This window comes from Cibotium barometz, chromosome 62 (genome assembly GCF_041138505.1).
Source record: "Cibotium barometz isolate CiBa-2024 chromosome 62, ASM4113850v1, whole genome shotgun sequence".
Taxonomy (NCBI): Eukaryota; Viridiplantae; Streptophyta; class Polypodiopsida; order Cyatheales; family Cibotiaceae; genus Cibotium; species Cibotium barometz.
The window spans coordinates 18377544-18395749 of record NC_141107.1 but is presented as its reverse complement, the minus strand read 5'-3'; the positions used below and the strand labels follow the sequence as shown (position 1 = coordinate 18395749).

The 18206-nt window shown below is 46.7% G+C and overlaps 1 protein-coding gene across 1 annotated transcript in view; it reads right to left on the bottom strand.

Annotated features, from left to right (window-relative positions):
* Nucleotides 1–18206, bottom strand: part of LOC147604212 (etoposide-induced protein) — a 50051-nt gene that overhangs the window by 25992 nt on the left and 5853 nt on the right. The gene's annotated exons all lie outside the window — the stretch shown is intronic.

Below are 18206 nucleotides of genomic sequence, written 5' to 3'. Positions count from 1 at the left end.
TGTGCATGCATTGGACTGGCATCCATGGCTGTTGGTTTATGCTTATGCATGGGATTCACGCCTGTTATGTGATACTATGGACATTGTCACAAAATTCCTCATTGCTTCTGTTTTCTAATGTTCATGTGTGGCATATGGAGCCTAACATGACATACATGTATGGCTTGTGGAGCCTGACATGGTGTGTTTGTATGGCATATGGAGCCTGACATGACAATACATGTATGGCTCGTGGAGCCTGACATGATAGTACATGTATGGCTTGTGGAGCCTTGGAACCTAACATGTACGACTCATGGAGCCTGACATGATGTGATTTCCTGGGACTAGCTATCTTGGTGATCTTTTGTATTTATGTTTTGGGAAGATAACCACTGTGACACCAACCGTCTGGACAAAAATACTCAGTCCTGGAATGATCTAAAAACCTATCTAAGAAAAAGATTTTGTCCTCCTGGATTTTTGGAAACCAAAATGAACGAATTCTTAGAGCTAAAGCAGGAGAGCAAAACCATTGAGGAATATCACCAGGCCTTTGCTCTTCTACTCAAATATTCACCACCTCTAGATGAAGAGCAACTCATGGTGGCCAGGTTCATTCGGGGAATGAACGAACCCTTGGACACACTGGTCAAAAATGCCAAGCCAGTGTCCATGGCTGAAGCAGTAAGAATGGCAAAGGATTTTGCCAAAGCATTTGTAGTAAAGGTGCCGCCGAAGCCTACACCCTCTAACTTTAAGAGATTCCAAGCCCAGGGAAGTACTTCAAACTTTCCACCCCCGAAGAGGCAGCAAGGCCCGAATCAAAATCAAGATTCAGGAAGATTTCGAAGTGAAGAAAGACCCTTCCCCCAGAGTACTTTCTCAGGAGCCCCACCTCTTTCAAGAAATCAAAGGGATGAGCTCAGAACTGAAAACCAATGTTTTGGATGCCAGGGTTTTGGTCACCAGTTAAAAGACTACCCGGAAGGATCATGAAGCCCTGAACACTTTACTTGATACAACTGGGCAAATGGGTGTTTCTTCTAGTCTAGCTGCACTCATGTGTGTGCATGACTTTGATTTTATGTTTGGATGACTTGTCTTGTTTGCCTTGACAATGCTTGAGATTATTGTCTGTGTTGTCCATGGGGCCCAAGACGCCTGGGCACCCTGTGGACATGTATATGCACACCTGTTTGGGACTAACAGGTGGTCTACATGTGTTTTGCAGGTGGTAAGTGTCTCTAAAAACCCAATTTACAGCTTTATGATTTCACATACTAATAATTATGGGTGCAGGTCCACACTCGCTTATAAGTGACCAGACAACTTATAAGTTATTCACACTGGGTAGCACTATTTTAATACACGTGGCGGCCAAAGGACAGGCACTGGACAAGATCTAGGCAAATTGCTTGTAGGCGCCCCATTCTTGATCTAAAAAGTACACGTTTCACATATTATTGGTGGCGAGCAAGCTCTATTATTGAGGAGAACTCCAGTTTTGCTCATGCGCATGCTTTTCTGGAGGATAGAGAGCTGATCGACCAGATTTGGAGCTTCCTACCGCCATCCACCGCGTCAAATATCAACCAAGTGGAAGGAGGGTGCTGGCCGACTGCTTACAGCCAGGCTGATGTGGGAATGTTGTGGGCTGTCCATGGTTGTCCTCCATGTGCTCTAAGCCGGGAAAGCTCTCTTGTTCTGAGAAGGGACGTCGAATTCGGCATATGTTTTGCTTTTGTTTTCATCTTGTACTGGAAGATTCAGGTGCTAGCCAGTGGAGAATCCCTAGGTACCCGCAAGGTTGTATCTGAAGCAGACTCCTTTTTGGTAATCTAACCATAAAGGAGGGAGGTCAGCCCATCTTCTTGCCCCTAGTGTGGTCTAGGGTCATCTCTCTCTCATCTGGCATGTTCATGTGTTTGATCAGTTTTCATGATTGATAAGATTTTCGTGTTATAGCTACCCTCCGTTACATTGGTATCAGAGTTGGCTTTCTACAAAGCTTATGCCATATATGATGCTAGATATGGTTAAGGAGTCATTATCCGTGAAAGAAGGTTGGGATTCTAAGGTAGCCCTCGCTTTGAAAGAGGTTACCTTTGGTTTAAGCGGCAATGAGCGTGTGGAAAGACTTCGTGGCCCTCTTGTCTGTCTAGGGGCACTGTTGCACCCTTGCAGTCTATTCAGTATCATGCTTGGAAAGCTGGTAGACAACGATTCCAGGCAGGGTTAGTTCCGTACGTCGTACGGATCAGATCGTACGTACGATTCGTACCGTACGATCAGGTACGATTTTGCTATTTTGTAACTTCTTGTCTACAATTTTTAAGTTTAGGAAGTATTTTTTTTAAAAAACGTACGAATATCGTACCGTACCTCAAAAAATTTTAAGGTACCAATTAGTACCGTATTTTATCGTACCGTACCGTATCGTACCTTTCGTACTAACTAAGCCAGGGCATGGAAATTCTTTTCTTTTTGAAGACTTGGTAAACACATCATGGCCAACCATTCAAATCATTATGTGGAGGATTATAACACCCGTATTCGCCGCATGCGAGAAGAGGATAGAGACAGGGACCAAGTTGGGGCTTTGGCACGTAACAATCCACAGTTATCTGCTAGGGCTGAAGATCAACAAGATCTTGATGCTTGCTTGAGGAGCTCCGTGCCTTGCAAAGGGACCCAGATGTACAGAGGGCTATTGAATCCAAGTCTCAGGTTAAGGCAGATGTGGTCACTTTTGATGCAATTGTCCAACAGATGGGGATTGAGAAACCTCGAGAGTTGGTTGTTGCTTATTTGAAAAGCTGTGGCGACGATGTTTTCGATGATGAGGGCAACTGGGTCTTCACACGGCAACCTTGCAGGCAATCCCGTGAAGGGAATTCTAATGATGTTGTGAGAGGGCATGCAGCCCGAACAAGTGATGTGAGAGGGTATGTAGTCGGGCCCGAGCAAGTGATGTGAATGGGCATGCAGCCCGAACACATGTTATGAGAGAGCATGCAACCCGAACACATGTTATGAGAGAGCATGCAACCCAGGCAACTGATATGAGAGGGCATGCAACCCGAGGAAATGATGTATATCGACAGGGTTTTCAGTCCATATGAGAGATGCGGAAGATCTTAATGCACTGTGAGTGATATCTCCACCTTCTAGGTATGTTCTTGCTCCCAGAGTTCCATCCCGAGTGAAGGGTTTTGCATGGAAAATCAGCCCTAGATCTGGGCATCACAGACATGACGAGGGGATGATGTACAAGAGCGACAAGATGCTCAACACAGCAAGAAGGCCAAGGAGTTCAAGTCGGGGGACAAGGACATCAAGTTTGAGAGCTATACTGGAAAGCTGGATACCACTAAGGCACTTGCATTCATAAGGCGATTTGAAATAGCCTTTTGCACTGAGAACTTCACAGAGAAATCCATGCTCAGGCATGTGGGAATGCATCTTAAAGAGACTGTGCGTGATTGGTGGATGGCAAAGCTCTTGGATAGAACAGCTACTCATACAAGTACTTTCAAAGAGCAATTCTGTGATCAGTTCCTTCCTCCTCACTTCGAAAAAGATGTACGAAAGGAATGGGATTGGCTAACATAAGATGAAGGCGAGTCCGTTTCCTCGTATGTCTCAAAGTTTCGACGGATTCTTCTCAAGGTCACCTTTCATGGCGATTAGTGAGGATGAGAAGAAAAGAAAATTCGAGTGAGGGGTGAACGAATCATCTAGAAGAGCCAGCACTTTACAAAAGCTGATATATTCAGCTACTATTTCTGATGAATTACATGACAAGGGAGCATCAAAAAGGCAAGAATTCAGCTCATTAATACAAGGAAAAATCCAAAGTTGGAAATGTGTCATGTGCACAGTGTGTATCTACCGTGTGCTACACGCATGCAAGACTAATTTCGAGGCTTGGGGAAGCTTGGAACTAGGCAGGCTAATTGACGAGCTGAGTTAGGGAAATACTAACGGGCGGGCACCCAAGTATGGACGGGCGGGCGCCCAAGTGTGGACGCCCAATGACCGGCCAAGAGCCTATAAAAGGGTGGCCAAGGTTAGTTATTGGGATATAGAGAGTCTCGCGAGTTTGTGAGAGCTCTATGGTCTTGGAGCCTGGTGCACCTGCTTTGTGCAGCCGAGGCCGGCAGCAGTCTCGAGGCCCGCGAGGGCAGCTTCGTGGCGGTATGGGACGTCGCGAGGAGGAGATTGGTCGGTACGTCAACCTAGTTAGCTCAGCTCGTGGCTCGGTGGGGACAGCCAAGACTGTGGGCTCGCCCACGGCTGTCATGGTTGGGAGGTGAGTCAGGCCTGCACCCCCTTGCTTGTTTGTTTGTTCGTTTGTTTGCAGGATTTGAGTTTCGAACCAAGATCGATCACGAGGGGATCCGTGGGGATTTGACAGTGGTATCGGAGCATACCTCGTGAACAAGCAAGTCGGTAGGTAGAGAAGATGAGGCCGAAGAACTGTATGTGTTAAAAGCTTGCTGTTTTTTCTGTGCATACTGCAGATTTCAGAATAGTATGTGTTTTCCTTCATCAAAGAAACCCATGTTGATGGGGGGGATGGTAGTTAAGTAGGGTTGATTGCTTTTACAAGAAGAGAAGAGTTTGTGTGTGCAGTCATACGCATAAACTGCAGGGAGAGAAACAGAAAAAAAAAGCATGTTTGCTTTTCGTTGCTTTTTGGGCGCAAGAGAGAGAGAGCGAGAGAAGTGCAGATTCGCGTTGGTTGGCCGAGTGCTGGGGACACGTGCTGGTTGACGTGTTGCAAACGGGTAGTCGATCAGGTGCCTAGGACTGTATGCAGGCAGCTTAGGCCTGCGCAGCCAGGCAGCCAGGCCTGCATAGCCAGCCCAAGCCGGCGCCCAGGCCAGGCAAGGCGAGCACCCAAGCCACGTGGCCCTGTGGCCAGGCGTAGGAGCAGCCTACGTGTGCGCACAAGCGCCGGCCGGAACGCAACAGGATATGCAGGCGGGTACACGTGTGGCGGACAGGTTGGCGCAAGCATAAACCTGCCGTGAAGGCGACGGCAGCATGGTCGACGTCAACAACCGGCAGCTCACCGATGGGCTAATCCAGGAGGAGAAAAAAAAAACCAAGGAAAGCTTACGTTTTTTTTAGCTTTCGTTTTTTTTGGAGTTTAAAATTATTATTTTTTTCAAAGTTTTAAAAGAACCCTCCTCCAAGGTTTCCAAGGTGTTCTATTTTTTTTTTAAGACAATAGAATACATATATCCATATATATATATATATATATATATATATATATATATATATATTTATTTATTTATTCAAAAAAAACACAAAAGCAAAGCAAAAGCTAAGCCTAGCTTTTGGAGATTTTTTGGCTTTTGGGAAACCTTTATAAACCCCCTCAAGTGGGCTTCTTGCCACACATCTCTCAAGTTCTCAAGTTTTCAAGTGCAAAGATCGAATTTTCTCTCCACGTACCCTCTTCACGATGTCGACCCAAGAATCAGAGTTGGAGCCCCTCGTGGAACGCGAAGGCTTGCCGGCTATACGGAAGGTACCGATGCCGATCTTTTTGACGATTTTGTGTTAAAATCAGATTTCCAAGAGTTCAAAGTAGCTCTCGAAGCTTCATCGACGGAACGTCAGGCACAAATCGCAGCCCAGATGCAAGCTTTGCAGAACTCCATCGCTCTCTTGACCACTACCCTCTCTACTTTCTCGGGTATGGATACCTTGGCTTCACCTTTAGGCCCCAATATTACTCCAGAACCGTTCGGGAGCGAGCAAAAGCAGCGAACCAAGGAGATCGTGGACACGTGGCTACACAAGTGGCAAGTTCACTTTCAGTTTCATCCATATGATGATGGAAAGAATTCATCCAGATTCAGGACTACAAAGATACTCTGGAATGCTATGTTATGCATCTGGAAAATGTAGACTTGTTATTAGGGATTGAGTGGTTTAAGACTCTTGACGTCCAGATAGATTGGTCTAGTCATATTTTTTCTTTTCAGCATAGGGACACCAAGTATAGTATTTTAGGTGATTGTATTCATCCCTCTCAGGGACCTCTTGTAAATACAATTGATTTTGGAAATATAATGGATTCTTCTTTGTATACCGCTTTCCATTGTGTATTAATTCTACTTTCTTCTTTTCTCATCCCTTCCACGGATGTAAATGAATTGAGTGAGTTTGAAAGCAAAGAATTACAGAAGATACTTGATTCGTTTCAAGATATATTTCCTAAGGAACTGACAATCGGGTTTACCACCTGAACGGGCAGTAGATCATCGTATTGACTTGATTCTTGGTGCTCATCCTGTGAGTATTCCACCTTATAGGATGAGCCAAGCCGAGGAAGATGAGTTGGCTAAACAACTCGAAGATTATTTGAGGATGGGCCAGATCCGTCCAAGTAAATCACCTTGGGGTGCACCTATGTTGCTTAGGAGAAAGAAGGACAATACTTGGAGAATGTGTATAGATTACAAGAGATTGAACAAGCTAACCATTAAGAACCGTTATCCTCTCCCTAGATCAGATGACCTGATTGACCGGTTAGCAGGAGCGAAATATTCCACGAAGATAGATTTACGTACTGGCTATCACCAGATACGTATTCATGAAAGGCATGTCGAAAGAACCGCCTTTCGGACTAGGTATGGCCATTATTACCTTTTGGGTTGACCAATGCTCCAGCCACTTTCCAGCAAATGATGAACGATCTTTTTCGTGAAAACATTTCAGGAAATTTGTGGTGGTGTTCCTGGATGATATTTTGATATATAGTCGTACTCTTCAGGATCATGTCAGACACCTCACGATTGTCTTATCTATTTTAAGACAGAATCGACTATATGCTAAGTTAAGTAAATGTGAGTTCTTTATGACTGACATCATTTACTTGGGACACAAGATCACTCGAGATGGGTTGAGCATTGACTATGACCGAGTTCAGAAGGTTCTGGACTGCCCTATACCGCGAACAGTGAAACAACTTCGTTCTTTTCTCGGTTTTGTAGTTTTTCTTCGGAAATCTGTACGGGAGTATTCTCAGCTCACACTACCGATGACCGACTTATTGAAAGGTCATGGACGTAAGTCAAATCAGCCTATCACTTAGAATAACGATTTGGATATGGCCTTCAGACTTTTGAAAGATAAAGTCAAGGAAGCACCTATCTTAGCATTGCCTGATCCTAGTCGGCCTTATGTTCTTGAAACTGATGCCAGTGACTATGCTATCGGGGCTGCTTTATTTCAAGATGGTAGACCAGTTGCTTTTGAAAGTAAAAAGCTAGACGACACTCAATCTTATTGGCCAACCCTTGAGAAGGAGCTTTATGCTGTGATTCATGCTCTCAAGGTTTGGAGACATTATTTATATGGCTCCAAGTTTGTGGTATTGACTGATCATCAGTCAATCAAGTATGTGTGTGATGCGGATGATTTGAGAGGAAGGAAAGCTCGTTGGGCAGAGTTAATGCAAGATTTTGATTTTGAGATCCGTTATCGGAAAGGGTCCATGAATAGTATTGCAGATGCGCTTAGTCGGATTAGAGAGGTGAATACTTTGTCGTTCACCGAGATTTCTACTGACTTATTTCAGTCATTGAGAGGGCTTTGCAGGACTGATAGTTATTTTGGTCCATTTTGGCAAAAGATCCAGGACGGGAGCTCATTGATTGACCAAGACTCGATGACTGAGCAGTCTACTATTCAGGCTGCAGGAGGCCAGTGGATGATTCGGAATGGTTTACTGTTCCGTAATGACAAAATTTGTGTACCACAGATCCCGGATATTAGGTCCAAGATTCTTAAGGAGTGTCACGATGCCCCTTCTGCTGGACACCCTCGGGTACACAGGACGTCGTCGTTAGTGAAACACACTTTTTATTGGCCGAAGATGAAAGGGTATGTACAAGATTATGTTCTCAAGTGTCAAATTTATCAGGCAAATAAAGCTGAACGCTTTAGACAGGCTGGATTGTTGCATCCTTTGCAAATCCCAGGTACTAAATGGGAAAGTATTTCCATGGATTTTATTACCGGATTGCCAAGAACACATCAAGGCCACGATTCTATTTGGGTTGTGGTAGATCGCTTGACAAAAATGGCTAGATTTTTACCAACCCGGAAGACTATTACAGCTATGCAATTAGCACGGCAGTTTATCGAGCAATTGTTTAGACTGTACGGGTTACCGCAGGACATAGTCAGTGATAGGGACTCTAAGTTTACGAGTGATTTTTAGAAACTTGTTTTTAAGAAGTTGGAAACAACTTTGAATTTGAGTTCCTCAGATCATCCTCAATCTGATGGCTAGACTGAAAGAGTGAATCAGATTTTGGAGGATATGCTTCGAGCATATGTATCCAAAAGACAGAGTTCATGGGAGGATTATCTTCCTATGTTAGAATTTGCATATAACAGTACTAAGCATACGAGTAGTACAGGGTTTAGTCCTTTCATGCTTATGTATGGTTTTCAACCAAGATCACCTGTTACAGAGTTCTCTGAAGGAACGATAGTGTATTTGCGAGTTCCGAAAGATTCCGAGACTTTACGGACAGGTAGATCTCCGAAATTATCCCCTAGATACTGACCATTTCGTGTTACACGACGGATTGGTTCAGTTGCATATGAATTGGATTTGCCTTCTCATGTGAAAGTTCATCCTGTATTTCATAACAATAGACTTAAGGAAGTACTGGGTGGAGCAGATCAGTTAGTTACTCCTCAAGAAATTATAGATGTCGAGGACATGACATTTGTTCCGCACGAACCTGAAAAGATTCTTGGATTTCGTGAACGCAGATTGCGTAATACGCTTATCACGGAATACAAGATCAAGTGGAAGGATCGTGTTGAGGAGGACGCTACATGGGAGACATTGACTACTCTTCAGAGAGATTACCCTGGCTTTTTAGTGAGCTTAGGAGTGAGCTCTTAGAGGAAGGGAAGTATGTCATGTGCACAGTGTGTATCTACCGTGTGCTACACGCATGCAAGACTAGTTTCGAGGCTTGGGGAAGCTTGGAACTAGGCAGGCTGATTGACGAGCGGAGTTAGGGAAATACTAACGGGCGGGCACCCAAGTATGGACGGGCGGGCGCCCAAGTGTGGACGCCCGATGACCGGCCAAGAGCCTATAAAAGGCTGGCCAAGGTTAGTTATTGGGATATAGAGAGTCTCGCGAGTTTGTGAGAGCTCTATGGTCTTGGAGCCTGGATCTAGTGCAGACGTGCACTTGCTTTGTGCAGCCGAGGCCGGCAGCAGTCTCGAGGCCCGGGAGGGCAACTTCGTGGCGGTATGGGACGTCACGAGGAGGAGATTGGTCGGTACGTCAACCTAGTTAGCTCAGCTCGTGGCTCGGTGGGGACAGCTGAAACCGGCCTCTGATAGAAACCAGAGTGCGGTAGACTAGCAGTCACCCGTCCACTTGTAGTCTAGATGTGAAAACAAGACAGATTGGAGCTAGAGTGCCCAAATCCGAAAACAAAGCGACACCTGTTGGCCCCAAAGCTTGGCGCCCCTTGCGGTATTTCTTTATTCAATTATAATAATATGAATGGCTGAGTACAACAAAAATCAGCCAAGAGTTTACACCTGTATGTCCAATCTGACGGCCCACAATACCTCTTAGCACAGAGGATCTATGCACACAAATCTGTGTTTCACAATAACACACTGTGCCTCCCTCTGATCAGCCAAGACCACTAAGCAGGGCAGCCATACATCTGGCATAACTCAAGTGCATGATACAACATCTCAGCTCATACATACATATGCTGTCCAAACTCTGTCTCAACCCTTGTCAATCTGCCATACCCCTCCTCTCACAAGGGGCCAGATAACTCATATCTGCAACAGACATCAAGCAGTAGAAAGAGAGAGAGAGATGAACAGCAACGGAGCTTACCAAATTCAGCTCGTGAAACAGCACTGGAGGAAGCAACGGTACCAATCTGTACTTGCAGGCACTTGTTTCCACAACCCTGCTTCACATGTGTTTGTACTTGTCTGTACCCTCCTCCTTGTGTTCACTTCTATGCTGTCTATGAATGTACAGATCTGAAAAACAGCATTGTACTTGTATGTACTTGACTGTACTTGCTTGTACTTGACGGTACGGGCTGTTTCTGCAGAAAACCAGAAGTAGTCGCCTGCTGATTTGCTGCTGGTCGCCTGCGCCGTCTGCAACAGTATTGCCCAGCACCTGTACTTGCCCCAAAACTGGCCGTACAGTGTAACTGCAGAAAGTACAGGGCTGTACTTGCAGTCATACAGCCTGTACAGCCTGGATTCAGCAGTCGCAGCCGCCTGTCTCTTTCCCACAGCTCTGCGCCTCTCTGTCCACAGCAGTACCGGCTGTTCGTACAGTACTGTACGTCTGTTGTACGGCCTGCTCCAGCACACAGCTCACAGAAAACAGCAGCAACAGCCCTAACCAGCAGTCGACCAGAGTTTCCTCTGCTTTTCCACGCATGAGAGCCCACTTTTGCTCCACGACTCCCAAAAGGGAAGAGAGAGAGAGGAGAGGAGAGAGAAACACACACTCCAAAAGTGGAGTGGCCCTCCTCCCCAAAATAATCCCTAGGGCCCCAAACTTTAAAAGTCCCTAGGGGCCACTAAGGCCTAGGGGCAAACTTTAATAAACATTAAAGTTTAATGTTCTAGTTCCCCCCCTTCACACCTAGGGATGTCCACACATCATTAACTCTGTCCGGGCACCCCCCATGTGAATCATTCAATATTCTGCCTCTGCAATCACCATGCCCACACTTGTGCTGTTCCATTTTCACAAGGCCATGACATACACCCCTCTTGAAAAATGGCAAGCGTCCTCGATTGCATTCTGGTGATGCATGAAAATATCCAAAGTGAAATATACAATATGGCAAGATCAGCGTCCCAATCTCTCTAAGCCATACACATGTATCAACATTCACTGCAAACCAATGGCATAGTAATAGTCCAAGTTGTATACCACTGTGAACCATACATATCCACAAAATCTCCATGTGACTAGTACACATATATCATAGAAGTCCCATAAACAGATGTACTGTCATCCTCAGTACCTTCGGGTGAGATAAAATCTGCACCAAGCGACCTCTAGATGTCATCTGAGCCTGTCTGTATCAAGGGAGTGGAGGTGCTACCCCCCTCTTGAGCATCAGGTAATGCTCCAGACCCATGCTCTGCTGAACCTGAATGAGCCACAATAAGAGTCGGCTCTAACTCAAAGGCATCGAGATAAAGCTGCAAAACCTGAGGTGAATCTGTTAAGTCACCTTCCTCCATCCACTTCGCATCCATCGGTGAATAGTTCTTGAACTTCACAAGATAGCGACGGGAAACTTTACCTCGTACCTTCCTTTCTTTATGTGCCAGTATCTGCTCTGGAATCAGAACCTCATCAAGTTCCTCAACTTCCGGCTAAGCCTCATCTGATACATCCTCAGGCACATCCCCACGGAAAGGTCTAAGAAGACTCACGTGAAAAGCATTGTGAATCCTCCAGTGATCTGGTAACTTCAATCGATAGGTTACCTCACCAATCTTTTCCAAAACCTGAAAAGGCCCATAATATCGCATGCTCAACTTAGGGAATAAGCGCTCTTTACCCTTCATCTTCTTGAGTCTAGCCTTTTCAAAGCGCAAAAGAACCCAATCACCCAATGCAAACTGTAAATCACGTCTGTATCCCCAATCGGCCAGCCAAATCTGGTGAAATAAAGTTGGCTCTAGCACCTGTGTCAAAGAAGATCAAAGCATTCTATTCTGATCTCTCACTTTGCCCCATGCCCTGCACAACTCTGTAGCTTCACCACCTAGCTGCTCCCCCACAAGATCAGGAACTAAGCCTGCAGAAGGCTTTGGTTTCTTTGGCTTGGGCTCTCCTTTATTGTCAGGGTCCTTTTGGGACTTTCTTTTGGGACAATTGAATGACATATGCCCCTCTTCAGTACAGTAAAAACACTTTTGAGCATCTCTCAAAGCCTGTCTTTCCTCATAAGTCCTCTTGGGCATTGGCAACTTCTTGTACTTTGTCTCTGAAGACCCTTTAGCATCACGAGAAGCATGCCCAAATTTTTCAGCTTTCTTGCTCAATTTCTTACTGCCTTTAAACCCAGATGAACCACCAGTGAGTAACGCATTAGCTGTCATAGCATTTTCAATCATCTGTGACATGTTCGTTACTCGTTTTGATACAATAATCTCGTACCTCCTTGGGCAGCCCACAACAATACTTCTCTACCTGCTCAGATAATGGCACGGCACGATAAGAAGTCACTGGGAGTAGAGCTTCCCAAAACTTCTTGTTATAATCCTCCAAACTATCACACTTTGAAGCATCCAGCTTGTGCCATGCGGTCATAACATCCACCTCAAATGTAGATGTGAGCCATACGGAAGAGAAAACCTGTTTGAATTGGACCCATGTAGTGGATGCTATGCCCTGCAAAAGAAGAGTAGACCACCACTGCAAAGCATTGCCCTTGAGAAAAGTGGCAGCTTTCCTCACCTTAGAGGACTCTGTGTAATTCCCACCAGAAAAAGCAGCATCAAACTGCTGTAAAAAGGTAAGTGCTTTAAGTTTATCTTTGGCCCCAGTGAATGTGTCAAGCTTCACTACAGCTCCCCCTTCCTTGTAATCCTTCGCCTTTCCCATAGGTGTTAGATTATCATATGGAAGTGGTTTTGCAAGATTGCTGCCCCCAACATTCATACCCATCATTGGGTCAACATTTCCCATTCCCACACCAGGCATACCATACATTCCAGCCATGTTTCCAAACATTCCATTATGCATACCTGGCTGCATGCCACCAAACATATTGCCTTGCATCCCAGGTTGCATGCCTCCAAACATATTTCCTTGCATACTGGACTGCATACCACCATACATATTCCCTTGCATGCCAGGCTGAAAATTGGCTCCAAAAGGCCCATACATACCCATGCCTCCCTGAGGGTAACCCCCAATCATGGATTGGAACACCGAACCTCCACCAAAATAACCTGGATGCATGTTCTGTTGAGGAATAGGTGGCTGTCCATAGAAGGAACTCTGAGAGTTTGCACCATAAGCATGTTGCATATTCGAAAACTGGCCAAAACATGGTTCCTGTGGGATGGCACCACTATGACCCTGAGGAAGATTCTTTGAACGAACCTTCTTCTTCTTTTTCTCGGGCTCTGTGCGGGGCTCTGTGCGAGATCTCATAAATTCAGCAAATCTCTCACTCTGTGTGAGCTGCATAAAAGTATCCATAACACTAGCCAAGCGATCTTTGAACCGAGCATCATCATCCTCTTTACCATGCACATCTTCTGGCTGTGTTACATCCTCATAAGGCTCAACATCTGCAGCCTGTTCTCCTGCAAAAATATCCTCAGATACATCTCTCTCAGGAGAAGTCTCTTGCTCTTCTTCTTCATGATAGAAGTACTCATCCTCTATATCAGACATATTTGCTGAATTTTCAGCGATGGCTTTCTTCAAAGCAACCACGAGCTCACCCCCTTCAGAAAGTTGATGATTGGTCCCGGCAACGGAACCTTGAAACCGGCCTCTGATAGAAACCAGAGTGCGGTAGACTAGCAGTCACCCGTCCACTTGTAGTCTAGATGTGAAAACAAGACAGATTGGAGCTAGAGTGCCCAAATCCGAAAACAAAGCGACACTTGTTGGCCCCAAAGCTTGGCGCCCCTTGCGGTATTTCTTTATTCAATTATAATAATATGAATGGCTGAGTACAACAAAAATCAGCCAAGAGTTTACACCTGTATGTCCAATCTGACGGCCCACAATACCTCTTAGCACAGAGGATCTATGCACACAGATCTGTGTTTCACAATAACACACTGTGCCTCCCTCTGATCAGCCAAGACCACTAAGCAGGGCAGCCATGAGCATACATCTGGCATAACTCAAGTGCATGATACAACATCTCAGCTCATACATACATATGCTGTCCAAACTCTGTCTCAACCCTTGTCAATCTACCATACCCCTCCTCTCACAAGGGGCCAGATAACTCATATCTGCAACAGACATCAAGCAGTAGAAAGAGAGATAGATGAACAGTAACCATAGTGACATGGGACGGGGGGAACGGACCCTAGGGACGGGGAACGCCTGGGACGGGGGCGGGACGCCCGCGGGACGGAGGGACGGGGACGGCAGCCAGACAGCGCAACGGGGACGCCGGGAACGCGTCCCGGGAACGTTCCGGGAACGGCGTTCCCTGTCTGTACGGGGACGGTCAAACTGACCGTTGCGCAGTTTTTGACCGTTGGGCGGGGCTTCAACGGCTGTCTCTCCTAGCCGTTTGGTGATGCGCAACTCCTCCTCAAGGCTGAAGCTCTCCCACATGGCTCCCCTTCTTCTATATAAGAGACCTCCATGCTCTCCTCAAGCCATCTCCTCTCCAAGCTCTCCCTCTCCAAGACCCAAGGCTCAAGGCTCAAGCTCTCCCTCTCCAAGCTCTCCTTCTCCAACATCCAAGCTCTCTCTCTCCAAGCTCACCCTCTTCAAGCTCTCCTTCTCCAACATCCAAGCTCTCCCTCTCCAAGCTCACCCTCTCCATTGTCCAAGCTCTCCTTCTCCAACATCTCCATCCCAATTCTCCATCTTGACTCTTTCTCAAGCTCTACCATCCATCTCAAGCTCTACTCTAGTCTCTATCACTATGGCATCCTCTTCTCAAACCCCTTCCTCTCCTCAACCCGGGTCCGCCGCCGCCTCCACCACTTCAACACCCGCTCCATCACGAAGAAGGAGGCCCGCCGTACATCGATGGAGTTGGTGGGATGAGGTAGAGTGCTCACAATACGGTCAAGGGGGTGGTTCAAGACCATGGGTATGTAAGCTTTGCGGCTACAAGCGAACCGGCGGTGCCCACAAAGTGCGTGCTCACTTCTTGCATGAGCCCGGCAACGAAGTGCAATTTTGCAAGGAGGTTTCGGCCGAGAAGAAGAAGGAGCTCCTTGAAAAGCTTGTGGTTTATGAGGCGGCCGAGTTGGCAAAACGCAATCCTCAAGTGGCCGTCGACCCCACATCCTTTGTGAGGACATCAACGCCGCATGTACCTCGTTCATCAAGAGAGGCATCCGCTTCCCGGGGACGCCAAAGTACGCTTGATGAGAATTGGAACCCTCAATTGAAAGAGGAGGTGGACATGGCGGTGGCACGATTCTTCTTTCATGACCACATAGCATTTCGGGCGGCACGGTAAGTCCTTGGCACTACGCTCATCTACTATTCAAAATTCAAATATCATGCTCTAAACTTTAAACTTTAAAGACTAAAACTTAAAAGACTAAATGATGGTAAAAATCTGAATTTTGTTTGTGTTTTGCATATGGTGTTTTGGATAGATCTCCATACTTTCGGGCCATGTGCAAATTGATAGCGGAGTATGGACCCTCTTATGTTCCCCCCTCTTCGGAGACCATCCGCACCTCTCTCCTTGACAAGGAGAAGGCAAGCGTGGAGATGGCGGCCAACCACATGAAAGAGCAATGGGCTGAAAATGGTGTTACCCTCGTCGTTGATGGGTGGAGTGACACTAGAAAGCGCTCCATCCATGGAGTTGTTGCCTACTCACGAGGGGAGACATACTTTGTCGACTCCCATGATGCTTCCGGGACGGGGAAGAGTGCCGAGATACTTGCTGCGGAGTGGGCAACAACACTAGAGACGGTGGGGGCGGAGAATGTCATTGCCATATGTGCGGATGGAGAACCGGCAAATAGGGCAGCGGGGACAATTCTCCAAGCAACTTATCCTCGCATCACCGTGTGCTTTTGCATGGCCCATTGCCTCAACAACCTTATCAAAGACATAGGGGCCTTGGATTGGGTTGCACCTGTCATTGAGGGTGCCAACAAAATAGTGACCTTTGTCCTCAACCATCACAGGGTGCAGCACGAGTTTTCCAAGAAGTCAAGCCTCTCTCTTCTTAAGTATTCCGAGACGAGGTTTGCATTCAACTTTCTCATGCTAGGCCGCTTGTGTACATGTAGCGGGGCATTGAGGGGACTCTTCCTCAGTGATGAGTTTGCACGCACTTCAGAGGCTTCCACGACGGTCGGCAAATTTTGCAGGGAAAGGGCGGATGATGCGGCATGGTGGGAGGAGGCCAAGGCGCTTGTGGAGATGGTGCAACCGATTATTGATCTCCTTAGGGTGGTGGATTCCACTCAACCATGCATTGGCAAAGTGTATGAGGCAATGGATCGCATGACAGAGAAGCTAAAAGCAATGTTCAAAGTCAAGCCTCACTATAAACAGGTCAAATCCCTATGTTTGAAAAGGTGGCAAGCCTACCACTCTCCCCTCCATGCTGCTGCCTACATTGTTGATCCTGAGTTTCAAGGCAAAGGGCAACACAAGGACAAAGAGGTGAGCAAAGGCCTTCGACAAACCTTGGATCGCCTTTACACTAGTGAGGAGGATCGCCGCACAATCAAGGACCAATTGCAGATTTATAGAGAGAAGCGGGGGGCTTTTGGTTTGGCAGATGCACAGGCGGACCGCTTCAAGGTAGGGTCTGCACTTTGGTGGGAGGATTATGGTGCGGAAACTCCAAAGTTGCAGGAATTTGCTGTGCGCGTACTCTCACAGGCTTGCAGTAGCAGTTGCCTAGAGCAACTCTGGTCAGTTTATAGCCACATTGCCTCTAAGAAGAGGAACCGCCTTGGTGTACAGCGTGCAAATGATTTGGTGTTTGTCAGTGCCAACTTGCGAATGCTTTGCAAGGGCTTGACAAAGAAGGCAGATCCTTTCACCGAATGGGAGCAGGCACAGCAGGACCCACATCTCTCTGATCAGCAGAGGGCCGAGATTTTAGAGGAGCTTGAGGTTGTGCCCGAGGCATTGTCCCCCCCACCTCCCCCTCCCCTCCCACTTGAGGACCAGCCTATGGAGGACTTCACCGAGGAGGTCACGATTGATCTTCACCCTTTTCACCCTGTTGCCTAGTCTCTTGACTCTTGAGTCTTGTATCTTGGCACTTAGTCATTTTGCCTTGAGTGTACACCCTCCTTGGGCCTTTCATTATGCCATTTGGCATTTTTGTTTAGATTGATCATTGTACACTCACTTTTGTTTATCACGCCATCGGCGCCCCATTATAGTTTTTTGCTAATACGACTATGCATTTCTCCTCTTTTTGGTGCAATTTTGTGCTTAATGTCTTGGTTTCTAAGTGTAAATCAAGTGTGTTAAAAAAATTTGCAAAAAAACAATCGTTTTCAGATTGCCATTTTTTCCACTGTCCCCGGGACGGCCTTTTGCCCCGTTCCCGTCCCGTTCCCCGTCCCCGTCCCCGTCCCCGTTCCCCGTCCCATGTTTCTATGACAGTAACGGAGCTTACCAAATTCAGCTCGTGAAACAACACTGGAGGAAGCAACGGTACCAATCTGTACTTGCAGGCACTTGTTTCCACAACCCTGCTTCACACATGTGTTTGTACTTGTCTGTACCCTCCTCCTTGTGTTCACTTCTATGCTGTCTATGAATGTACAGATCTGAAAAACAGCACTGTACTTGTATGTACTTGCGTGTACTTGACTGTACTTGCTTGTACTTGACGGTATGGGCTGTTTCTGCAGAAAACCAGAAGTAGTCGCCTGCTGATTTGCTGCTGGTCGCCTGCGCCGTCTGCAACAGTATTGCCCAGCACCTGTACTTGCCCCAAAACTGGCCGTACAGTGTACCTGCAAAAAGTACAGGGCTGTACTTGCAGTCGTACAGCCTGTACAGCCTGGATTCAGCAGTCGCAGCCGCCTGTCTCTGTCCCACAGCTCTGTGCCTCTCTGTCCACAGCAGTACCTGCTGTTCGTACAGTACTGTACGTCTGTTGTACGGCCTGCTCCAGCACACAGCTCACAGAAAACAGCAGCAACAGCCCTAACGAGCAGTCGACCAGAGTTTCCTCTGCTTTTCCACGCATGAGAGCCCACTTTTGCTCCACGACTCCCAAAAGGGAAGAGAGAGAGAGAGAGAGAGAGAGAGGAGAGAGAAACACACACTCCAAAAGTGGAGTGGCCCTCCTCCCCAAAATAATCCCTAGGGTCCCAAACTTTAAAAGTCCCTAGGGGCCACTAAGGCCTAGGGGCAAACTTTAATAAACATTAAAGTTTAATGTTCTAGTTCCCCCCCTTCACACCTAGGGATGTCCACACATCATTAACTCTGTCCGGGCACCCCCCATGTG